Source organism: Macaca mulatta, chromosome 3 (genome assembly GCF_049350105.2).
Source record: "Macaca mulatta isolate MMU2019108-1 chromosome 3, T2T-MMU8v2.0, whole genome shotgun sequence".
NCBI lineage: Eukaryota > Metazoa > Chordata > Mammalia > Primates > Cercopithecidae > Macaca > Macaca mulatta.
The window spans coordinates 161,988,999-162,016,632 of NC_133408.1; the positions used below are offsets into that span (position 1 = coordinate 161,988,999).

The 27,634-nt window shown below is 36.3% G+C and overlaps 1 pseudogene; it reads left to right on the plus strand.

Moving 5' to 3' along the window:
• Positions 1-20,845, plus strand: part of LOC100429781 (tetratricopeptide repeat protein 14-like) — a 66,035-nt pseudogene extending 45,190 nt beyond the window's left edge.
• The last annotated feature ends 6,789 nt before the right edge of the window (positions 20,846-27,634 follow it).

Here is a 27,634-nt window from a genome sequence, read left to right on the forward strand (position 1 = left end):
GGAAGCATAATGCTGGCATCTGCTCGGCTTCTAGAGAGGCCTAAGGAAGCTTACAATTTATAACTATAAATACTGGCTGTGCTATGTGACCAGTTGTAGAAATGAGAACTGTCATAGTTATGAGTTTTTTCTTATTTTTATATAAATATTTTGTTTTATTACTTCTTTAATCCTTTATAATTTAACATAAGATATGTTAATTGTGGTTGTCTGTATTTAAGTTACAAGATATCAAAGTGGAGTGTGAACCAGCCAGGAGGAGAATGAATAACACCCAGAGACAAAAAAGGACTTGTTGTCTTTTCTGGGGAAAGGGTTAGTGTGCTTTTCAGTTGCATGTGAGATAGTTGTAGCATAGTAGGAAGACATATGACTTTGTTATTGTTATTTCACATGAAGTATGGTTTAAGGAGATGTGTATAGATGCCAAGTTAGCAAGAATTGGACTGTGGTATCTTATCAACTTGACTAGGTTGAATTACATTTTTCAGAATTCTATTTCATGTAAGTTTTCCATTAGGAGAGTCAGGAGAAAGACTTTCTTTTAAAAGACTATGGGACAGAATGATCTATTTAAATATCTACATGTAGGTAGATAGGTAGATAGATAAACATACAGACAGAAATATCTCTGTCTTTGTTCAGATAGAATAGATATCTGAACAGAGATAGTTCAGATAGTTCAGATATCTGAACAGAGATAGAGATATCTCTGAATATATTCATATATAGATATATTTATATCTATCTTCCCTTTCTAACTACCAGAACTATGAACTCAAGATTTAGTATTAAATGTAATGAAAACAGTCTTACAGAAACTGCCTAACCGGATCAGCTCCACAATTGTTCATTACAGTCAAATCCCTACAACAAATCCTTTTACAAATCTTTCTTTTTTGTAGATTTTACAAAATCCTACAACAAATCTTTAGATGTATAGATCCTACAACAAATCCTCTTAGATCTATAGATCTTGTGGTGGTTTTGCTTCTCTAATTGAACCATGATATAATGTATTCCAAATATGGAGCCAACAGAATTTGCTAACATATTGGATTTAGGGTACAAGAGAAAGAAAGAGGTCAAAAACGACTTCAAGGTGTCATTTGGAAACTAGAAACTAGAAGACTGAGAAACTAGAGAGTGAGAGGGCTGAAATTGAATGGGTCTAAGGCAGAAAATTAAAATGTGTAGCAATGTTATATTTAAAATACCTACTAGACATCTAGATGGAGGTGTCAGGTAAGCACCTGGGTTTACAAGTCTAGAGGTTTCAGTGAAGAGCACTTAACTAAAGAAAAAACTGGGAAGTCACCCCAATATCATAGATAATGCCAAGGCTGTGGAAATGGATGCAGGAACCTAGGAAGTGAATATAGAAAAAGAAAGAAAATAATCTAAGAATGAAAAAATGAAAGAAGAAAAAGAATTAGAAAAACAAATAGGATTCATCAGAAGGAGTAGCCAATAAGGTAAAGAAAACAGTATATAGCTATGTCAAATGATCCTGATAGATGAAGACTAAAAATGTGACATTGATTTTAGCAATGGAGAGGTCACTTCTGACTTTGAGAGGAAAACTTTAAGTACAGTGATGGAGGTGAAAGCTTAACTAGAGCTGACTCATTAAAGAATGGGAGGAGAGGAAAGTGGAGACTAAAAATGCAGTCCACTTTTCTCAGAAATTCTAGTGTCAAGTGTAGCAGGGAAATGGTAGAAGCTGGTGGAAGATATGGGATAGAAAACCCCTTTGTTTTTAGATGGGAAATGTTACAGTATGTTTATATGCTGATGTATTAGGCCATGCTTGCATTGCTATAAAGAAATAACTGAGACTGGGTTATTTACAAGAAAAGGAGTTTAATCAGCTCATGGTTCCATAGGCTGTACAGGAAGCATAGTGCTGGCATCTCCTAGGTTTCTAAGGAGGCCTCAAGAAACTTACAATCATGGCAGAAGGTGAAGGGAGACCAGGCACATCACATGGCAAAAGCAGGAGCAAGTGACAGAGCCAGTGGGTCGAGAGAGGTGCCACACACTTTTAAATGGCCAGATCTCATGAGACTTCACTATCACAAGAACAGCACAAACAGGATGATGCTAAACCATTCATGAGAAACCTGCCCCTGTGGATGCCCTCTCTCACCACTCCTATTCAACAGCATTGGAAGTTCTGGCCAGGGCAATCAGGCAAGAGAAAAAATAAAGGGTATTCAATTAGGAAAAGAGGCAGTCAAATTGTCCCTGTTTGCAGATGACATGATAATATATTTAGAAAACCCCATTGTCTCAGCCCCAAATCTCCTTAAGCTGGTAAGGAACTTCAGCAAAGGCTCAGGATATAAAATCAATGTGCAAAAATCACAAGCATTCCTACTCACCAATAACAGACAAACAGAGAGCCAAATCATGAGTGAACTCCCATTCACAATTGCTTCAAAGAGAATAAAATACCTAGGAATCCAACTTACAAGGGATGTGAAGGATCTGTTCAAGGAGAGCTACAAACCACTGCTCAATGAAATAAAAGAGGACACAACAAATGGAAGAACATTCCATGCTCATGGATAGGAAGACTCAATATTGTGAAAATGGCCTTACTGCCCAAGGTAATTTATAGATTCAATGTCATCTCCATCAAACTACCAGTGACTTTCTCCACAGCATTGGAAAAAACTACTTTAAAGTTCATATGGAACCAAAAAAGAGCCTGCATTGCCAAGACAATCCTAAGCAAAAAGAACAAAGCTGGAGGAATCACGCTACCTGACTTCAAGCTATACTATAAGGCTACAGTAAACCAAACAGCATGGTACTGATACCAAAACAGAGATATAAAACAATGGAACAGAATAGAGCCCTAGAATAATACCACACATATACAACCATCTGACCTTTGACAAACCTGACAAAAACAAGAAATGAGGAAACGATTCCCTATTTAATAAATGGTGCTGGGAAAACTGGCTAGCCATACGTAGAAAGCTGAAACCGGATCCCTTCCTTACACCTTATACAAAAATTAATTCAAGATGGATTAAAGACTTAAATGTTAGACATAAAACCATAAAAAACCTAGAATAAAACCTAGGCAATGCCATTCAGGACATAGGCATGGGCAAGGACTTCATGACTAAAACACCAAAAGCAATGGCGACAAAAACCAAAATTGACAAATGGGATCTAATTAAACTAAAGAGCTTCTGCACAGCAAAAGAAACTACCATCAGAGTGAACAGGCAATCTACAGAATGGGAGAAAATTTTTACAATCTACCCATCTGACAAAGGGCTAATATCCAGAATCTACAAATAACTTAAACAAATTTACAAGAAAAAATCAAACAACCCATCAAAAAGTGGGCAAAGGATATGAACAGACACTTCTCAAAAGAAGACATTTATGCAGCCAACAGACACATGAAAAAATGCTCATCTTCACTGGTCATCAGGGAAATGCAAATCAAAACCACAATGAGATACCATGTCACACCAGTTAGAATGGCGATCATTAAAAACTCAGGAAAAAACAGGTGCTGGAGAGGATGTGGAGAAATAGGAATACTTTTACACTGTTGGCGGGACTGTAAACTAGTTCAACCATTGTGGAAGACAGTGTGGCGATTCCTCAAGGATCTAGAACTAGAAACACCATTTGACCCAGCTATCCCATTACTGGGCATGTGCCCAAAGGATTATAAATCAAGGTGCTATAAAGACATATGCACACGTACGTTTATTGCGGCACTATTCACAATAGCAAAGACTTGGAACCAACCCAAATGTCCATCATGACAGACTGAATTAAGAACATGTGGCACATATACACCGTGGAATACTATGCAGCCATAAAAAAGGATGAGTTCATGTCCTTTGTTGGCACATGGATGAAGCTGGAAACCATCATTCTGAGCAAACTATCACAAGGACAGAAAACCAAACACTGCATGTTCTCACTCATAGGTGGGAATTGAACAATGAGAACACTTGGACACAGGAAGGGGAACATCACACACTGGGGCCTGTTGTGTGGTGGGGGGAGCGGGGAGGGATAGCATTAGGAGATATAACTAATGAAAATGACGAGTTAACGGGTGCAGCACACCAACATGGGACATGTATACATATGTAACAAACCTGCAAGTTGTGCACATGTACCCTAGAACTTAAAGTATTAAAAAAAAGAAAAGAAAAGAAATCTGCCCCCATGATCACCTCCGACTGGCCCCACTTCCAACACTGGGATTGCAATTCAACATGAAATATGGGCAGAAACAAATGTATAAAGTATATCAGCTGATATAAATGATTAAGTCGATCAATAAAAGAAACAAAAGATTGGGGAAAACTGCTAAAGCAATGCCCTTGGAAAGATGAAATGGGATCTAGAGCACAAGTAGATAGGTCTTGAATTGGAATGTAGGCTGTTTCTGTGTAAATGAAAGAAAGGCAGTTATATGTGTTTAGGTATAGATGGATTAGTAGATTTGGTAAGGGAAATCTGTAGAAGTTCTTTGCCGATTAATTCTATTTTCTCAGTGAAGAAAGGAGCAAGGTTTTCAGCCTACAACGTGGTTTGGGAAGGGAGTTTGATCAGAGAAGATAAAGAAATACTCATCTAGGAGAGTAGGAGTGTGGATGGACTAGAAAAAAGGTAAAATCGCTGGGAAGCACTTGAGTTTGGCAGACATGGATTTAAGGACAGAGCCTATATCAGTACATTGCACTGTGGAGAGGAGTGGGACACAACTCCTTTGTGCAAAGTCGGATCTGGAAAAAAAAAAAAAAAAAGAGAGAGAGAGAGCGAGAGAGAACAGAAGGAGTAGAGCCAACCATATTCAATTTCTTCTTCAAAGAAAGTGATCAGATAAGTCAATCTACTTCCAGTACAAAGAAGAAAGCAAAAGGGCAGGGAAAAGCTGGAACTATCTCTTTTCTGGGCTTTTTCTCCTTGGGAATGTAATAGTTGAAAATGTCCTTCCTTCTATGAAAACATGAAGAGGAGGGGTAGGTGTTCCCCTAACTTGTGGTATCATTTAATAGTGCCCCAATGGGATATGCATTCTGCACACTGTACTACAGGATTTATTTGAACTACTTCTTAAAGAACCCATCCAAATTTATGCAAATATTCAAAAGTCCCTAATGAGATTCATTTTAATTATTGTAACAGAAAAAGAAATCCTTGGTCCCCAACATGGAAATCTAAGGCACAAAGAAATCTTAGGCTCTGGTAAGTGTTTTCTAAAAATATATCTGAATTTTTGTTTTTTGGCTCAGTTGGAGTTACCTGACTCAGGTTACTAGCAGGGAGCACGTCCTTGTGGGTCCCTTCAGAGGACTGTCCTCACACATTTATCAGTCACACTTCCACACGTTAGGTATCACATAGAGCTGGAGCTACAGTACAAGGGAATTTGAGCACAAAGGCCTGAAGTTGAAAGACCAAAAATTGAAAATGCTCCAAGTAATCCATGACTCACCTTATTTGTATAATTGCAAACCGCAAACATACAAGATAATCCTGTCTGGAGTATAAAGATGACACGAGCGAACAACTTCATGGCTAAACTCCTGGTTGGATCAAGATTCTGAGTACAGTACAACTGGCTTTGCAACAGTCAGATGATATTGTATCTGGGCTATCTGATATAGAAGAATATGTAGAGAGGAAATGTGAGTGGCAAAAAGAATATTGACTCCTGGTCCAACCCAGAATATTCTAAGTGTTGGCAATAGTAAAGAAGGTTATGGCTGTGGAGGCGTCCTTCCAACAATAAAATTGTCTCTTTGTGAGATCTTTGAATGACAAAGTAAAGTTTATACATTTAAATGTAATCAAGTTGTTAAAAAATACATAGCAATTGAAAATATTAGGAAATTCTATCTAAACGCAAATGCGTAAAATAATAATTTTATTTTTGACATTACTTTAGCATTCCAGTTAAACTTGGATGAAATTTGAAATTTTAATGAGATGCTCATATGAGGAGGGCTAAATTTCAATATAGTTGTAGTTTTCCTATACCAGAAATTGTTCATTTAATTCAACAGAAGAGCTATATAAATTTAAGTATAAGGGCCAAAACATAGGGTAGCAAAAATCATAAACTCTCTTTCATATTTAGCACTGGTTCTCTGCCCCAAATACAATTAGATTCACTTGGGGAAATTTTTAAAATGTATTGATGCCTGGACTCTACTCCAGATTAATTGTGGCCTAATGGAATGGGGAGTGGGGGTGTGGGAGGGCACAGATGAAGCTCAGAAGCTCCTCAGGTGACCCTGTTCTGCACCACGATCTACAGCAATGATTCTCAATCTTGCTGCACTTAGAATCACCTGGGGAGGAAACTGCTGCAGACCAAATTGCATCTTAGATCCATTACATCAGAAACTTGGATTGCTGGATTCAAGTACAAGTGTTTCTAAGCTCCCTAAGTGATTATAATATATAGCCAAAGTTAAGAACCCCTGCTTTGCAGTCACTGGTCTAATGGAACAAATTGCTTTGATTTACTTCCCTTCTTAATATTGCTATGTATAACTAAATAAATAAGATGTATTATTTTATGTTTCTTCTTAATATTGGCATAAACAAATTAGTGTATGTGTGTTTCATTGATAGAAGAATATATGAATGTTATTTTTGTACCAAATATTCCATCAGGAGTAGAAATGTTCATAGAAAAGAGCCACAAATTGGACAGGCATGGTGGCTCACGCCTGTAATCCCAGCACTTTTGGAAGCCGAGGCGGGCGGATCATCTGAGGTCCGGAGTTCGAGACCAGCCTAACCAACATGGAGAAACCCCATCTCTACTAAAAATACAAAATTAGCTGGGCGTGGTGGTGCATGCCTGTAATCCCAGCTACTCTGGATGCTGAGGCAGGAGAATGGCTTGAACCCGGGAGGAGGAGGTTGCTGTGAGCTGATATCACACCATTGCACTCCAGCTTATGCAAAAGAGCAAAATTCCGTCTCAAAAAAAAAAAAAAAATAGAAAAAATAGAAAAAAAAAAGAAAAGAGGCACAAATTTTAGGGGCAGAGTAAGATGTGAACCATAAAATCAGCTCTGAGCACCCTCCTCTGCCCATTTGCCTCATATGGTTTTAAGGATGGTAAGTGCAGATAAAGCTGTGGATGAGAAGAGGAATAGAGCAGTCATCATGGAACATGAGATAGAAGCTACATGTTCAAGGCCCCAGAACCACAAGTAGAAGGAGCCTGGGTCCCAGATAATTTTGTGGGTCTCACAGTTCTGAATTGCCTGCCCAGGCTTTAACATGAAAGATAACTATTTATCGATTTCATTTAAACCACAGTTATTACAGGGTCTCTTTCAACAGCCAAATCTATATCCTAACTAACCCAAGTTATGACCAAGTAGTCTTGCTAACAGAATATCTCATATTCAATTAAGTGTTTTAAATACATACCATTGTTACTGCACCTGAATGACCAAAAACTTCTGTGAGAAGACCAAAAGTCTATACTTAGTAGAGATTTTCATTCTTAATTTTAGCACCTTGGGAAATGTGCCCTATATTTTGTCCTGTGAATGACTTTCAAAAGTTCAGACTTGTGTAATGCCCTATAAGTTGAACCAAATATTAATTTCTTTGCAATACATACAGATATTATTTAACATGGTGTAATATAAAGATAACATATGTCTAATGTAGTAGATGTCAAGTATACTATGTGTTTGGTATTTAGACCTTATAAAAATAAAAATTTTCTAGCTCTTGTCTACCATGTAGGTAACATATTCCCATTTTGTAAATAAAACAATTCCAGAACATGTTTCAATTCTCTTAATTCCATTTTTTATATTATATTATCTCATGTTGCAGTTAAATTTAATTCCAAATTTATACTATTTTAAAATCATCATTGGTATTTCTGCGAATTGTAGTTAGTTTCAATTTGAAATTATTTTCCTATACCCAAAGGATTATAAATTATGCTGCTATAAAGACACATGCACACGTATGTTTATTGCGGCACTATTCACAATAGCAAAGACTTGGAATCAACCCAAATGTCCATCAGTGACAGATTGGATTAAGAAAATGTGGCACATATACACCATGGAATACTATGCAGCCCTCAAAAAGGATGAGTTTGTGTCCTTTGTAGGGACGTGGATGCAGCTGGAAACCATCATTCTTAGCAAACTATCACAAGAACAGAAAACCAAACACTGCATGTTCTCACTCATAGGTGGGAACTGAACAATGAGATCACTTGGACTCAGGAAGGGGAACATCACACACCGGGGCCTATCATGGGGAGGGGGGAGGGGGGAGGGATTGCATTGGGAGTTATACCTGATGTAAATGACGAGTTGATGGGTGCAGCACACCAACATGGCACAAGTATACATATGTAACAAACCTGCACATTATGCACATGTACCCTACAACTTAAAGTATAATAATAATAAATAAATTTTTAAAAAAAGAAAGAGAAACTGCATTTACTATTTTGGAATTCCTATACCAATTTGGCTTATAAGGCTCATGTTGGTGTTAAATTCATTCATTTATTTTACTAATGCTAGTTGCATCCACCAGAGGTATTGAAGATGGAGAATTTAAAGTTTACAAAAATTGTTCACTAATATATCTTCATCTATAGTTTCATCAAAATAGATTTTCATTACCATTGAAAATGATTGTACATTTATTTGGAATCAGAAAATGTAGTTCTAATTCTTGTTTTGAAGTTTAATAGCAATGATAACGCTGTGAAGTAGTTTAGCTACACAGAACATCAGATTCATCATTGTTGAAATTGGGCATTATATTGGTTTCTCAGCATTGTTTTGAGGTAAACTACTTTGTACTGTGTAAATTACTTTGTACTGTGATTTCTTACATAGCAGGCACTCATTACTGGTATTAGTGAAATTTGGACTGGAAATTGAATCCCAGTCACTACACTACCTAGACTTGTAAAGATGTTATTATAAAACTGAATTTCACATACAATTATATGGAAATTGAATATTTTTAAATCAATTTAAACTAAAAATTAATATTAAAATATTTCAGTTAAAAAAAAATTATTTTCCTCACAATTGTGCTTATGCTGCAATTCACAACGATGACACTAGATGGCACCAAATTTCACCTTTTAAAGTTGATTTTCCATTGAAACTGAGACTGGTGCACAGTAAATATTTAAGTTACAGAAGTTACTCAAAAATTGAATACTTTAATCACGTAAATACAAACCCTAATTCCCCAGTCAATGATAAAAACCGACATATTGCACCACATGTTTGTAACTGAAGAAACAAATTATGTGCGTAAATGAAGATTACAGTTCTAAAGTGATGACTGAAAGTGTATTGTATGTAATAACATCAATGGGTGTTTGAACTTGAAATTGTGTAAACCAAAGGAAAACTATTCAAATACATGAGTCACAGCAAATTCTAGGAAACTTGCAGTATAAAGAAAAGAAAGTAATGCAAATATGCTCCAGTCACAAGATTTCAGGTTGGAGAATACCTAAAGTTTACTGCAACCATCTATTTTCTTGGACAATCTACTCTGAGAGTTCACTCTGATGTTTCTGCCCTTGGTGAGTTTTCTAGTCTTGCCATGTTCTATAATTTTCATATTAGTGTGGTCTTCGCTTGAAGGTATTAAGCCTTCAAGATGCAGTTGTTCCTGGTTCAGGCTTCCTCTTTCCTCTTCCCTCTGAAGGGAATTTACATATTGAAACCCAAATTGTATATGCTGGCTGATTGTGCATCATAACCAGTGTTTGCACATACTACCATTCAAAAAGTACATGCACAAGAGAAGGAGGAAAACCAGAAGAGTATAATACAATGGAAGGCAAGACAAGAACCTTGTGAGACTACTTCTTTCTTCCAAGTGAGCAGACCATTAGCTGGGCATTGTGGCAGATGCCTGTAATCTCTGATACCGGGAGGCTAAGGCAGGTGAATCGTTTGAGCCCAAGAGGCAGAGGTTGCAGTGAGAGCGAGATCGTGCCACTGCACGGCAGCCTGGGCAACAGCACAAGACTTCATCTTAGAAACAAACAAAAAACAAGCAAGCAGACCAAAAATATTTGTAATTGTCCCTGACTCCTCTGTTTTTCTCACATTGCAGATCCAATCCACTAGCAGAGCTCATTGACTGTCTTCAAACATGTACAGTACATGTCACTTCACTCCACTCCCTCTACTATAACTACAGTCTAAGCCACAATCACTTCTTGCTTTGGTTATTTCAATGGTGTCATAACTGGTCTTGCTGCTACCACCTACCACCTTGCTTCCCTCATCCATTGTCAACACTGCTACCACAGTGATCCTGTTAAATGTGATATATCACTCTGTTGTTCAAAGTCCTGCAATGGCTTTCTCATCTTCATTGGTTGGAAAAAATGTGACTTTTTAGGTTAAATATTTATATTTCCTTATGTCAAAAATATGCATCCTCATTGTGATGAAATCCATCATCTCTAAAATGGATAATATAGTGAAATTCCCAGGTAACTTTCTCTTCCTAGTAAATACTACTGTTGATAGATTGATATGGATACACATTTTATACAAATGGGATTATAATATAATATTCTTCTGCAAATTATTGGCTTAACTTTATATCTTTGGACATTGCTCTATCCACTATATATATACACACACACATATATGTGTATATATATACACACACACACACTTACCTCACTCTTTTCATTAGCTGCAGCACAGCAGTTCATTGAATGGTTTTTCCATGATTTAATTCACCAATATCCAATATATGGACATTGGATTTAGTTTAGAAAGCTTTTTAACAACAAGACTGCAGTGATCATCACTGCATAAGCTTTTGTTTATACACATGAGTATATGTCTGTGGGCAAAGTCCTAAAAGTGAAATTGCTGGGCCACAGGGTGTAAGAGACATAAATTAGTGGTTGCCTTAATTCTCCTAGTTGCCATATCTATTCTCCAGTCCTTCTTGTAAGGAAAACCTCCTCCTCCCAGTTCTTCTCAGGTGTTACATGGAAATCACAGTGTTTTGATATGCCCCTCGTGTCTCCTGGCCACGGCAGAGTTGATTCTCTCCATCTTGTAGATGAGATTAATGAGTCTCAAAGAGCTATGGTAAATTGACAGATTCCATGTTTAGTGAGTGTACAAAATAAAAGTCAAATCAAAGTCCATATGAACACAAAAGTTGATTCATTATCCTGTGTTGTGCTTTTGTACATATATAAATAATTCTGTTGAAAACATCTGAATATGTAAGCTAATTGGCTTCTATGGGACTTGGGATCTAGACTATGGTTTAGTTTGTGCATTTCTGAGCAAGAATAAAGGAGAAAATCCCCACCCTTGAATCTAAATATTTTGGCTTCACAGTAATACAAATCAATGCTTCCCAATATGTGGACATTTGGATTTTTGTAATAAACCATGGACTGCATATTTTACATATCATCTGGATGTTCGGGGGTGGTGGAGAACAACAGAATGTGACTGAGCACGTACAGTGCTCCCAGACAGATGTTTCTGTTAATTGTGGCATTTGTAATTCAAGGAAGAAGAAAAACTGGTAGCAATAGAAACATTAATTTATTTGGGCCAAATAAAGAACTCAGATACTGTTGATATTTATAATCTATAATATAGTTGTAGTGATAAGGCAAAAATAAGGTTGCGAAATTCCTTGTGTTACATGGGACATGTCTCAAGGACAGACGTTTGTTTCTCTGTGACAAAATTTTCTATTACTCTTCTCTGAAATCACTGTGGTCTGGAGAAACCTTATCCATCCATTTTCTAGCCTCCTCGATTTAGTGTATTAAAAGTGACCTTTATCTAGATCAAAAGATACATTGCTTTCCCTTAATAAGTTGCTGTTTAAATTACACTAACATCCTTGAGTAAAAGTCATGTGTAAGGCACTATACTCAGTATTGTAATGCATATTACTTCATGTGATAATTAGTCCAATCTTGTGGGTAATTATTGTTATTTATTTCTTTGAAAGAGGAAACAGAGGTTCAGAGGGTTAAGTAATTTTCTCAAAGTTTCATGGTTAATATATGATGATGCTTGAGGAGTTGTTTGATTCTAATACAGAATTATTTCCACTAGACTGGAGGTGGATATTTAGAGACCACAGACCTGTTTGGACAGAAAAATATGTTAAAATATTGAATTGACATGCTTTCAGGAGCATCATGTAATCACCTGTTTACGATAAAAACCAATCTTCATTGACTTACCACTGACTTTATCATACATTTATGATACCTGCATGGTGTCCAGAAGCTTTTGAGTTAGGGCCCAGCACAAGAGCACACTTGAATTTAAAGAAAGAGGAAATTATCTGTGCTCTGTTGTCTTGCATGAGTGTGATTTTCTTGCTAAAAGTACAATAATTATACACTTTTGAAAATTACATCTAAGTTGCATAGTATTGATGCAGTCATTGACAAAAAGAAAAATATAACAAAATACAGAATAAAAAAAGTTGCATGTATATGATAAAAGTGGCATTCTAATCAGTAGGAAAGGATTGACTATTCAATAAATAGTGTGATCACAACCCGATGATACATTTTGGGGAAAAAAACTAAATTAGATTCTGCTTCACACTATACACAAAAGTAATCTCTCAAGGAACTAAGATACTAAAAGAAAATATTGAAAATATACTGTTATAATTTGGGGGTGGGGAAACTCTTTGTAAGGAAGTCATGAAAGAGCTATAAATAAAAAAAAAGACTAGAGTATTTGCCTAGATAAAACAAGGAGCTTTCATTGGTTGGAAAGCATTACAAACCTGTAACAAACTATAGCACACAAAGAGTGCTTGTAAAACTGGTCAAATCAGAATTAGCTATGTGGAAGGCACCAATGTCAATTTCTTGATTTTGATAGTGTACCTTAGTTATGCAAGATGTTACCACTGGTGGAAGCTGGGTGAAGGGTGCACAGTACCTCTGTGTATTTTGTGGCACAGCTTACTGTGTATCGGTAATTGTTTCAAAATAAAAAGTTAAAAAATAAAAATAAACGTGTGTGCATTTGCAGAACAATTTTTTAAAACTTGTATTTAGTTGTGGGGCATGATAAATATGTGGGTATCTGTAGAGGAGAAAAGCAAATGAAGAAATGTAACAGTTCCATAAAATAGCAAAATAGTAACTATTCAATACATGTTTAATTATAATTAAAATTATATTTAGTCATATTTAAATGTATTCTGTAAATGTGAATACCATCATAATTTTAGATTTTTATTATAGTTCTGAACCTGGTACAAGTATAAAAAATGCAATGACAGCTATTTCAACCTCATTTTTGTACTAGAAAATAATTTATTAAATCCTTCATAGGAAACCATTGGAGCTCTAATTTTCTTCACTCACTGGTTCACAGCATGTTGGAAAGTGTATTATGCTATTGGCTATTTACTCTTGGAATTTCGTTCACACTGTTCTCAGGAAGTGTTGCCAAGGGGAGAGATGAAAAACAGAATTGTGTATCTTTTTTATCCAGATCTCACTGCTAACACCATCTCTGAACACTGGTCATATTAAAGACTAAAGTGAGTCATTATAATGTGACCTTTAAATTACACAATCTTTTTATTTTAAAAAAATTATGTATTCAAAAGGCAGTGAGGAGCCCACAGCCCACTGCTGCTCATAGCATTTTCTAATACAGGCAAGTTTCTGTCCTAGAGAAAAAACATGAATGAACTAGATATTGGAATGACCAATGAAACCACATGGGTGTGACTGAAACAGAAAACTTGGTAAAGGGTAAAGTCACAATTGCTAAACGTCACTGACCAGTCTCATGATCATCAAGACATCAGATATCCCGCAAGGACTGTTTTCAGAACGAAGTACTAAAAGCTAAGATTAGATGAAGATGATTACCAGTGGGTGAAAGACGATATTAATAAAATTAGAAGGTTTAAAATTCTTCACGCAAGTCAATCAGTTCATCAGTCAAACTGCTTTACCACTGAATTTTTAAAAACTGGAATTAGAAGTCATATTTTTCTTTAAAACTTTAGATGCAAAAAGAAAATGAACAAGATCCAAAATCAAGGAACTGTCAAACACTACATTATAGTTAATTGTGAGACAGAATTTTTAAAACTTTTGTCAGGAACACTGGGGAACACTAAAATGATTAATTTCATGTTGTATCAAAGAGGACACTTTCCCATAATATCTGAGGCCTGCAGCAAGGGAAGAGGGGCAAGGAGCAGCTCTTCTCCAATAAAAGGAAGGAGTTGCAATGTCTTACCTCTATTATTAATTATCCTGGCATCCTGACATTTGATATTTGCTATACCTGATTTGTGAAAGTTATTAAAATCCCGAGGAAAACACTATCAATTTCAATTTGAAGTGTCCAAACTTGTCAGCTTATCTGGTTTTATTAAAAACTCAAATCTGTCCCTCAGCTTATTTTCACCCAACTCTGTGATTAAGCTTCTCTGGGCACTGTTCCCAGTGCCCATCAAAGAATGTCTCCAGACATAAACTACAACTACTATTTATTAATATCGGTCAGGACTCTTCTGTTAGTAAGAGTCAGAAATCTGACTCAAACCAGCTTAAAAAACAAAACAAAAGGAATTATATAAATTCACATAATTATAGTTTCTTAAGAAACTAAGGTTCACTTAATCCTGGACCTGCTTTTCCATTCTGTCGTTTTAACCTATAAAATGTGATACATTACTTTACTCTTATTTACCAGAATTTTCTATAAAAATATAAGCTAATTATTCATCACTATGACATATACTAAGTAACTTATTAATGATAAAAAACTGTATTAATCAACTACATTGGTTAATAGGGAAAAGAAAAGATCCAGAGTAATGGAGCCCCTTAGTCACTTGCCCAACCTAAATTAATCACTTTGGCCCAGTATGGGACACTCTGATTGACTGAGCCTGAATCACGTGCCAAAGTCATGTGCCCTCTCAGATGAAGGAAGAGGGCTGCTAAACAGACCTTAAAACGTATCTAACTTGAACAAAAAAAAGAAAAAGAAAGAAAACTAACTAATATGTTTATTGGGCACTTAAAAAAATATGCCAAGCACTATAGTTAGTAAGCATTTTACCTATAGGATTGTTTTTCATCCTTACATCATCCCCAATAGTTAGGTATTATTCTTTATAGATGATAACTTTGAGAATTAAAGAGTTAAGTAACTTCCCCCAAGGTCTCACTGCCAATGAGTGGAGGTATTGAGACCTAAACCTAGGCAGTCTAAGTCCCTCTTGACTGTTGCACTGTGCTTCTGACAGCAATGTCACAGCCTTCTCTTTGTCTTCTACTATTATTATTATTACTATTATTATTATTATCATTATTATTATTATTGAAAGAGTCTCACCCCATCACCCAGACTGGAGTGCAGTGGTGCAATCTTGGCTAACTACAACCTCCACCTCCCAGTTTGAAGCCATTCTCATGCCTCAGCCTCCTGAGTATGGGACTACAGGTGTATGCCACCACACCCAGCTAATTTTTGTATTTCTAGTAGAGATGGGTTTTCACCTTATTGGCCAGGCTAGTCTCAAACTCCTGACCTCAGGTGATCCACCTGCCTCAGTCTCCCAAAGTTGTGGGATTATAGGCATGAGCCACTGCGTCCAGTCTTCTGTTATTTTTGTATATAGTAAACATACACAGTCCCTTTAGTCTTCAAATATAATATTTGGTCTTCACCTTTTTCCTGTAAAATATGGAAGTAAGTTTGATAATCTGATCTACTGATTGAGAGTATTATGATGAGGTGGGTGCTGGGAGCACAATTACATGAGAGAGTAGACTAAAGCAGTAAGATGTCTAGCAAAGACTAGATCCCTCTGCTTAAGCAGAGAGCACCAGGGAGCTGAGTGCTTACAAGTTCGTGAAGAGAGCAAGACAGGAGAGGCATCCCAACAATAGCAAGTCCCAGCCAGGGGTGAAACAAACAATGATAAGAAGGTGGAGGGATTTTCACTTGCTGATATGATTATTTGCTCGGCACATTCATTCTGGAGCTAAACTAAGAATATTTAAACCCTCGTTCATGTTGTCATCAGTAATATTGCTCAGATTCTGTGTGGCAAATCAGCTTTAGTCTTCTTTTTACGTCATCTGAGCACCCAAATTAATGACTACTGGAAACGGAGTCAGTGTAGGGATAACAGCATGCGTTTGGGGAATGAAGGAAAAGCTCAGGGCATCATAAATAACACAAGGGTAGGACAAATACAATCAAAGATTCCTTGTTTGCAGTTTTTGACCATAACACTAATGGAATAGTCCCTAAGATGACATATGAGGGGGTTATACCAAATTTTTATCAAACTTTTCATTCAGATGTTTCCCATACTAACCAGTTCTGAATTGGTATTCCAGAGATAGTAACATATTTCATTAAAAGCTTATATCAAAGCATAAATATTATCCAAGGTATATGCATAATAAGGTGATAAATGACTTCTCCAGAACTTCACTTAAATTAAATTAACATTGAGAGTGGAGTTCTCCTTTTTCAAAAGAGTTCCACACAATCTACTGCTTGCCCCCTGCTGAGAGTGCTAATTTATTTTTTCTTTGCTAGAAAACCAGGAGACGGTCTCTCTTAAGACTGAGTTTTTTATTTATTAATTTCGTTCACTGATTCTAAGATACTTTAACAACAACTGTGCATCAGCGGGTACAGTATTTTCAAGCTATTTAATGTAATGTCAGACAATATGTTTCCTAGTAGAAAGAGAATCCCTTTGGAGTGTTAGGCAGTTTGCTTCTCTATATAAGACTTCAAAATACAAACAGTAGCAATTATTTATCACAGCCTCAGAAGCCTAGTTATTGGATAGAAGTCTTTGCTTAACAAAGGACATGTGCAGAATAATGTTCATTTTCCAAGTTTTTTACTCAGAAGGCAATTCAAAGGGAGCATGTCCAAGTAAAATATTTATTATTATTGGTAGTTATTTAGGACTTTTCTCTAATTCTTCAAAGCTCTAAAACTCAAGGAGAGAAAAATAAGCACTTCTCTGCTTGTCAAAGGTAATTTAAATTATAACTAGTAAGTACAGACACCCATTAAGTGACTTATCTGTGTCTCCATGACCAGATTGTGATTTGTCATCAGCATTCTCTTCTCTCTATTTTTTCCAAATAGGCATAAGGCAAGAGTCCAATTCACAAACTGCTTCTGTTCTAAAAATTAATTTGTAGATAAATACTGCTAGAGCAGGATAACTAGTTGTGTGATTTGGTGCAAATGATTTATTTTCTCTGAGTTTAATTCTTCATATACAAAATGGACCTAATTTCTAATTTTCAGGATTATTGTGAAGATTTAGTAAGATAATGAATGTAACATATTTAGTACACTACCTAGCAAAGAATGAATATTAGATGGAATATAACCCACAATGGTCAATTTGAGCCATATAAAAAATTGAAACCAAATTTTAAACGTGTTAATATCATACCTTGGAGTCAAGAATATGCAGGTCATTTTTTCAAGTAAGTTTCTTATTGAGAAATACATATAGTAAAACATACAAGTCATAAATGTAACTCAGTAACCACATGTAGCTCAATAGCTCGATAAATTCTTTAAATATAAACACACCCATCAAACCAAATCAAGAACTAGAAGCAGTGTTCCAGAAGCCCACTCCCTTGTCCTTTCTCCCAGTCACTACCACCTTCTTACAGGTAATCAGTATTCTGACTTCTAAATTAATTGTTTAATTTTAATATCTCTGGGTTGGAATGATCTTGAGCACCTTATTATAGGCTTATTGACCATTTGGATATCCTCTTTTGTGAAGTACCTGTTTAACTTATTTGTCCAATTGTCTATTAGTTGACCATTTTCTCATTGATTTGTAGATTTGTTTTGTTTTGGTTTGAGATGGAGTCTCACTCTGTCACCCAGGCTGGAGTGCAGTGGTGTGATCTCACGTCACTGCAACCTCCACCTCCCGGGTTCAAGTGATTCTCTTGCCCCAGCCTCCCAAACATCTGGGATTACAAGTGCATGCCACCACGACCGGCTAACTTTTGTATTTTTACTAGAGACAGGGTTTTACTATGTTGGCCATGGTTGGCCAGGCTGGTCTCAAACTCCTGACCTCAGGTGTTCTGCCTGCCTCGGCCTCCCAAAGTGCTGGGATTGCAGAAGTGAGCCACCATGCCTGGCTATTTTTTAAATATGTTGTATTTTGGATGTCTTTATCAGATATATGGATGTAAATTTTTTCCCTCTAAACCTTGTCTTTTACTTCCTTAATGACTTTTTTTAATAAATAGAAGTTCTTGATTTTAATGTGGTCTAATTTACCAATTTTTTCATTTTTATTTACAAGCCACATGAGTAACAACAGTAGAAACAAACAACAGATTGAGACAATTAAGGGCTTCTTAGGTTAAGATATGTTAAGATATCATTACCAGATGGAAAATACTTTAAAAATAGGCCGGGGTGGTGACTCATGACTATAATCCCAGCACTTTGGGAGGACATGGTGGGAGGATTGCTTGAGCCAAGGAGTTCAAGACCAGCCTGGGCAACAAAGCAAGATCCCATCTCTACAGAAAAAAAGTTAAAAATTCACTGGGCATAATGGTGGTAGTCCTAGCTACTTGGGAAGCTGAGGTGGGAGGATCACTTGAGCTCAGGAGTTATAGGCTGCAGTGAGTCATGGCCACACCCCTACACTCCAGCCTGAGCAGCAGAGTTAGCCTGTCTCTTAAAAAAATAAAATAAAATCTGAGACTATTTGAAACTTATTTTTTGATGAAAATTAGGTGCATAAAACTGGCTTAATCATGACCCTTAAATTATGACACAGTAGAGTTATTTACCCAAGAATGGCCTGTTTCATTTTATTTTATCTTAAAAATAATAAACACTTGGAAATTCATTACCAAACTTCAGCTCATCACCAAACCTGAGAACTTAAAACATTAACAGGTAACTTAAACATTTACCAGTAAGAACAACAACAACAATAATAATAATAATACCTCAGTGGATTGGTTAGCAACATATTAAACACATTTCACAGAGAATTAAAGAATTAAAAAGAGAGAGCTGAAAAAACTAGCAGATTCCAAGACAATGAGAAAAGAGTAAGGAAAATATAAAAGGAAATTTAAGAGATAAGAAAGTTCAAACATAGTGGCCTAAACGGAGTCTAAGAAAAAGACAACAGAGAATATGGAGAAAAGGTCATGACTCACCAAGAGGTAATGACTCACATTTTTTTCAGAACTGATAAAGGATATCAAGCATCATATTTTAAAAACTCAATAAAACTAAAGCCAATTATATAGAAATTCATACCTAAAATGCTATAATGAAATTGAGAACAAGAAGATTGAACCACACTTTTTTTTCTTTAAAATTTTTTTTTTTTTTTTTTAGAGGCAAGTTCTCACACTGCCAACCAGGCTGAAGTGTAGTGGTGGTATCATACCTCAACCAATTCTTCAACCTCAGCCTCCAGAGTAGCTGGGATTACAAGCACAGGCCACCATGCCTGGCCTGAACATTTTCAACGGAAAACTGTGTAATTGTCAAACAGATAGGGAGGAAGAAAAGATGAGTAACCTGACAGTAACAATGGATGCTGGAGAACAATAGAATAATATATCCAGAGTTTATTGAGGAAATAAAAATCACAACCTGGATTTGTAGAGACCTCAGAAGTTTCTCAAAAAAATGCCTGCCCCTGGTCTCATCTTTGTGGGAAGATAAAGAAAAAATGAGCACATAGTGATAGATCTCCACTTGGGAAACTCCTAAAGATGTAATTCAGGAGAAAGGAAAAGAAGCTCAGAAAAGAAGATTTGAATGCAAGAATGAAAGAAAATAGAAAAATATATATATATAATTGTAGATAAATCTAAGGAAGTATTGATTAGAATTAATAAGTAATTAGAATTAAGATCCTGGTTTCAAATGGGGATTAGGAATTAATAATTTTGGACTTTGTTAAAAATACACTATAAAAATTTAAAGACATTAACAAATAAAATAGAAATAGGATGTATAACTTCCAAATTAGTAGAGAAAAAATATGTGATTAAAAAAAAGCAAAATAAGCCAAAGGGAAAGAAAAAAAGAAAAATAAATGAGACAAATATAAAGCAAAAGGTTATGTGGTAGAAACCAGTAAAATATTTCAGCACTATACAGAGAAAAAATATCAGCAAAAGACAATCTGGATAGCTGTTTTAATAATCAGACAACCTGGATAACTGCTTTAATATCAGCTATTTTAATTTAAGACAAAAGAAAAGCTTTATTTGTGATTTATTTTTTTAAAAATCACTATATGAAGATGAGAAGTTCAATTAATCAAGGTCGTTTAAACATTTAACTTTGTATACATGTAGTTTAAATAGCTTCAAAATACTCAAGGAAAAGGTAATTAAAACTATAATAAGAAGTGGACAGCTTTCCAACTTTGATCCAGGAGAACGGCTCCCGCAAAGAAGGGTGGCGAGAAGAAAAAGGGCCATTCTGCCATCAACGAGGTGGTGACACGAGAATACACCGTCGATATTCACAAGCGCATCCATGGATTCGGCTTCAAGAAGCGTGCCCCCCGAGTACTCAAAGAGATTCGGCAATCTGCCATGAAGGAGATGGGAACTGCAGATGTGCGCATTGATACCAGGCGCAACGAAGCGGTCTGGGCCAAAGGAATAAAGAACGACCCATACCGTATCCGTGTGCGGTTGTCCAGAAACCGTATAATGAGGATGAAGAGTCACCAAATAAGCTCTATACCTTGGTTATCTATGTAACCTGTTACCACTTCCAAAAATCTACAGTCAGTGTGAATGGGAACTAATCGCTGATCGTCAAATACATCAAATAAAGTTATAAAATTGAAAAAAAAAGAGAGGAAATGGACGATTATCATTAAAGGGAGAGATGTCAACACAGCTCTCTCTATTATTGAGAGGCCAATGGATAGAAAAGATTTGAACAATGAAATAGGCTAGACATGTACAGAATCCTCCACCGAAAACATAGAGAATACAAAGTCTTCTCTACCACATAAGAAACAAGTTTAAAAAAATGGTCACAAGCAAGGTTTTTGACTTTTAAGTCAATAACAAAAAAGTTACATCTGACAAAGTTCTGATATCCAGAATCTATTTAAAAACTTAAAAAAATTGAAAAAGAAGAAGCAACCACATTGAAAAATGGGCCAACGACACGAACAGACACATCTCAAAAGAAGACATACAAGAGGCTAACAAACATGAAAAATATTCTCCACATCGCTAATCATCAGAGAAATACAAAGCAAAACCACAATGAGATACCACCTCACACCAGTCAGGATGGATATTATTAAAAAGGTCAAAAAACAGCACATATTGGTGAGACTGTAGAGATAAGGGACTGCTTACACACTGTTGATGGGAGTGGAAAGTAGTTCAGTCAGTGTGGAATTCAAAAGAAAATAAATCATTCTACCAAAAGACACAGGCACTCACACCTTCATTGCAACACTATTCACAATATCAAAGACATGGAATCAACCTAGGTGCCCACCAACAGTGGATGAGATAAAGAACATGTGGTGCATATACAACAATAAATACGAAGGAGTCATAAAAAGAATGAAATCATGCCCTTTGCAGCAACATGGATGCAGCTGCAAGCCTGATATAGTTAGGCTTTCTGTCCCCACCCAAATCTCATCTTGAATTGTAATCCCCACAATCCAAGGGAGAGACCAAGTGGAGGTAATTGAATCATGGGGCAGTTTCCCCCAGGCTGTTCTTATTATAGTGAGTGAGTTCTCACAAGATCTGATGGTTTTATAAGGGGCTCTTCCCTCTTTGCTCAGCATTTCTCTTTCCTACCACCTTGTAAAGAAGGTGCCTCGCTTCCTTTTCACCTTCCACCATGATGGTAAGTTTCCTGAGGCCTCCCCAGCCATGCAGAACTGTGAGTCAATTAAACCTCTTTCCTTTATAAATTACCCAGTGTCAGGCAGTTCTTTATAGCAATGTGAAAACGAACTAATATAAGTGAATTCAAAAAGGAACAGAAAACCCACCAAATACTGTACGTTCTCACTTATAAGTAGGAGCTAAACATTGGGTACTCATGGACATAAAAATGGCAACAATAGAAACTGGGGACTACTAGATGGGGGAGGGAGGAAGGGAGGTAAGGCTTGAAAAACTAAATGTTGAGTATTATGATCAGTACCTGGGTGACAGGATAATTTGCATACCATCCCAGCATCGTGTAATATACCCATGTACATATTACTACTGAATCTAAAATAAAAGCTGAACCAGGCACCTTGACTCATACCTGTAATCCCAGCACTTTGGGAGGGCGAGGCAGGAAGATTGCTTGAACCCAGAAATTGAAGACCAGCCTGGGCAACATGGTGAAACCCTGTCTCTATTAAATATATACATACATACATAAAAACATAAATAAATAAAATAAAATAAAAACTAGAAAAGAAACTTTTTAAAAAGTTGAAAAAGATTATAAAAGTAAATAAAATCTCAAATCATTTAAACCACAATTCTAAATGACTTGTGAAAGTTGAATACTTTGTTCACTGAATCTACTCATATACATAACTAAACTGAAATTCTATCATTTCAGCATACCTATTTTGATAAATCAAGATTTAACTATATATAAAATATATAGGAAACTATAAAAATATATTGAAAATAAGAATGTACGTAATTTTTTTTTTTTTTTTTTGAGACAGAATCTCGCTCTGTTGCCCAGGCTGCAGTGCAGTGGCACGATCTGGGCTCACTGAAAGCCCCGGCTCCAGGGTTCACGCCATTCTCCTGCCTCAGCCTCCCGAGTAGCTGGGACTGCAGGTGCCCACCACCACGCCCAGCTAATTTTTTGTATTTTTAGGGGAGACGGGGTTTCACAGTATAAGTAACATTTTAAAGGTATAATGGGAGTGTCCAAACTTTTGGCTTCCCTGGACCACATTGGAAGAAGAATTGTCTCGGGCCACACATAAAATACACTAACACTAATGACAGCTGATGAGCGAAAAAAACAAATTGCAAATAAAATAAAATAAAAATCTCATAATATTTTAAGAAAGTTTACGAATTTGTGTTGCGCTGCATGCAAAGTCATCCTGGACCACATGTGGCCTGTGGACTGTGGGTTGGTCAAGCTGGCATTGGATAAGGAAAGAGCTAAGAGAAAGTATAAATTACTCATTTTCTTATTTATTTCTGCAAGGAATAGAACCATTTAAAGTTGCTAAATTTAAAAATAGAAGAATAACTAACGTTATATAAAATGTTAATATAAAGTTAAGTAGAAATTTTAAAACAGACAAAAATTGTTGAACTTATAAAAAGAAAAATTGCACACATCAAAAAAAAAAAATCCAAGGCTGAGTGCAGTGTCTCATGCCTGTAATCCCAGCACTTTGGGAGGCTGAAGCAGGAGGATCACTTGAGCCCAGGAGTTCAAGACCAACTTGGGCAACATAATGAGACCTTGTTTCTACAAAAATAATAATAATAATAATTAAATTGCTGAGCATGGTGACATACACCTGTAGTCTCAGCTACTTGGGAGGCTGAAGTAGGAGGATCACTTGAGCCTAGAAGTTTAAGGCTGCAGTGAGCTATGATCACACCACTGCACTCCAGCCTGGGTGACAGAGCAACACCCTGTAACCAAGAAATAAAGCCTAATGCATTTATTGTATCAACAAATATAAACGGCATATATTCTTCTACTGAAAGAAAAACTCTCATATTGGGTAAAATTTTTAAATTATATATTGCGTATATGACACGTCTGAAACAATGTGATTCTTAAAAGATTAAAAATAAGAATGTATAAATACAGTCCCACAAAGCTAACTGAAAGAAGAGTTAAAATATAATATTTTTAATATATAAATATTAATTGGAGATCACATTTGCTGAATGCTGTGTGCCAGGAGTGTGCTTTACGTGAATGATGCATTCAATCCTGAAAACAACCCTCTGAAGCATATTAGCCACATTTTACAGATGAAGGAACTGAAGCACAGAGAGATTTAAAAACGTATTTGAAGTTGTATAACTGGTCATCAGAGGAGACAGAATTCTAACCCAATTTTCTAGCTCTAGATCCTGTCTAGCAGCAATATTGTCTTTACAGTTTAAAAAATGAAAGAACTATTTAAAATATATAATTTTAGTTGCACAGAACTTTTTTTTAGAAAGGATATGCTAGAAATTATCAAAATAGTGGTACCTTTACAGAGAATGACTAGGAATAAAGAGAGGATTTTACTTTTTACTTCTCTTTTTTTGTTATTTATTTATTTAGTAGTGGCAGGGAGTTAAATATTGCTTTTATGTATTATTGGATGCATACAAAGGACTATATGTACATTTTGAAGCATATCAATAAAATCAATCTCTGAGAATTACTCAGCTTAAAAACAAACATTGCTAATACTATTACATCTATATTAATACTCTATTATAAACTTCAAAACATGTGAATGTTGTACTTATTTTTTAATTAAAAATTTCAACTGGCTGATACAGCTATACCATTATTATGTTTTTCTAAATATTTTTAAAGGAACCAAAAAATAAGGTAAAGTGGGGAAGTGGATCCGAATGTGACTTTCTCAAAAATATAATGGCTATGAGTCCCAGTCCCACACAGGAGTGTGACAACACATTATATACCACAGTGCCCTTGATGAAACTCATGTTTGTCTCACTTAAGGCAATGTAAGACACTATTGAAATATCCACTGTACATTTATATAACAGGTTATTGTACAACCTCTCAAAGGGTAAGTGAGTTCCAAGAGGAAAAAAGCAACTTTATGCAAGTACTTCACTTAAAAATAATGTGTATGAAAAAATTTTACCCATGGATAGAGACTCTTATCACTATTAACGATAACATCAGAACTTATCTCAGCAGGTACCATCAGCTTTTCTCACTCTACTCTTTGTCTTTGCCAACATCACTTTTAGCTTAAAAAAAGAAAAAGTGGGAAAAAAGCACCTGAAAGCCTTGAAACCCAACCATCTTTCCTACATAATTCTGTGATGAACAAACAAGTATTGTTCAACTGTTCCACAATAAGGTTAAGGACCTTTAATAATAATTTCAGCACATTGACAATATTATCAAAAGCTTTATTCTAATTCTGAACACACAGGCAGAATAAGCTGTATCTCTGGTGCTTTTAGGTGTTCTTTTAGAAATCCATTTTTAATATTCTGGTACTATATAAAATATTTAGCACTTAATGGAAAAGTTTCCATTCTTGAGACAGCTACTTACATGAAATAATGTTTCTTACTAGCAGATTGAGTGCTAACAGAATTTTTAATAAATCCACATTTCTTAGAAATACATTTTGTATAATACATTATTTTCAAGTGATAGTTTACTTCTTTCACTGCAAACTGTTGAAGTAAAAATTCAGGACATTTGATGTGAAGATGCTATTTGAAACACTCCAAAAAAAAAAAAAACTCCACAAAACTTCAATCCTTTAGCAAAATCCTGGCACTGCTAGCATCAATATGACTTCAGCAAAAGGATCTTAAAAGTATTAACTAGCTAAAACATCTTATTGTCTCTGGAATAATCTACACATTGTTACATTCATACTTTAGAATACATATTAAAAATACACAGAAGCCACTACACATTCTACTTCCAGATAAAGTATTATTATTATTATTATAGAAATACAATTTATTGAGGATATCATGAGCCAAGACTCTTCTAGGTGTCTTATATACACTTTCTTTAGTCTGCACAATAGTATTACAATTCTTAGATGAGAAAATGAAAGGTGAGACAAATTAAGTAACCTGGTGAAATTTCCACTGCTGGAAAATGACAGCGCTGCTTTCTGAACCTGAGTCTGACCACCTCAAAAGTCTCTTTTTATTGTCCCATACATCTTCCACCATTTTTGGTGTAGAAATCTTAGTTTTTCATCTGGGTTGAAAATCAGCCTAAAATGTAAGTTGTGTAATAATTTAGAGAGAAAATTCTGCTTTATTTCACCAGTGGCATTTTAAAAAAGTGATCCAGGTGATCAGTTTTTAACAAACTGGTATTTTTATTCCTTCCTGCCATGCTCTCCACCAATCCACCTTTTCTCTCTGACACAGTTTGGTTCTGTGAACCCACCTGAATCTCATCTCAAACTGTAATCCCTATATGTCAAGGGAGAGACCTGGTAGGTAATTGGCTATGGGGTGGTTTCCCCCATGCCCTCATGACAGTGAGTGAGTTCTCATGAGGGAATCTGATGGTTTAAAAGTGTGAGGTGGTGCCCCGCTCTCTCCTGCCACCTTGTGAAGAAGGTACTTGCTTCTCCTTCACCTCTCACCATGATTGCAAGTTTCCTGAGGCCTTCCCAGCTGTGCAGAACTATGAGTCAAATAATCCTCTTTTGTTTATAGGTTACCCAGTCTTGGGCATGTTTTTATAGTAGTGTGAAAATGGACTAATACAGAAAGTTGGTACAGGGAATTTGGGGCACTGCTATAAAGACACCTGAAAATGTGGAAGAAACTTTGGAAATGGGTAATGGGCAGGGTTGGAACAGTTGAGAGGGCTCAGAAGAAGACAGGAAGATGTGGGAAAGTTTGGAACTTCCTAGAAACTTGTTGAATGGTTTTGACCAAAATGCTGATAGTGATATAGACAAGGCTGAAGTGGTCTCAGACAGAGATGAGGAATTTCTTGGTAACTGGAGGAAAGGTCACTCTTGCTATGCTTTAGCAGAGACCGGCAACATTTTGCACCTGCTTTAGAGATCTGTGGAACTTTGTAGTTGATAGAGATGATTTAGGGTATCTGGAAGAAGATATTTCTAAGCAGCAAAGCATTCAAGAGATGACCTGGCTCTTTCTGAATGCATACAGTCATATATGTTCACAAAGAGATGATCTGAAATTGGAACTTTGTTTAAAAGGGAAGCAAAGTATAAAAGTTTGGAAAATTTGTAGCCTTACCATGTGGTAGGAAAGAAAAATTCATTTTCTGGGGAGAAATTCAAACTGGCTGCCGAACTTTGCATAAGTAACTTGACAATGGAGAAAATGTCTCAAGGACATTTCAGAGATCTTCACAGCAGCCTTTCCCATTACAAGCCCAGAGGCTTAGGAAGGAAATATGGTTTTGTGGGCTAGGCCTAGGGCTCCATTGCTCTATGCAGCACCTTGGGACATGGTGTCCTGCACCCCAGCCACTCCAGCTCCAGCCATGGCTAAAAGGGACCAAGGTACAGCTTGGGTCATTGCTTCAGAGGGTGCAAGCTCCGAGCCTTGACAGCTTTCACATGGTGTTGGGCTTGTGCACAGAAGACAAGAGTTGACGTTTGGGAGCTTCCACCTAGATTTTGGAGGATGTATGGAAATGCCTCCATGTCCAGGCGGAAGTCTGATGCTTGAGTGGAGCCCTCATGGAGGACCTCTACTAGGGCAACACAAAGGGGGAAATGTGGGGTTGGAGCCCCACATATTGACCCTACTGGGGCACTGCCTAGTGGAGCTGTGAGAAGAGGGCCATCATCCTCCAGACCCCAG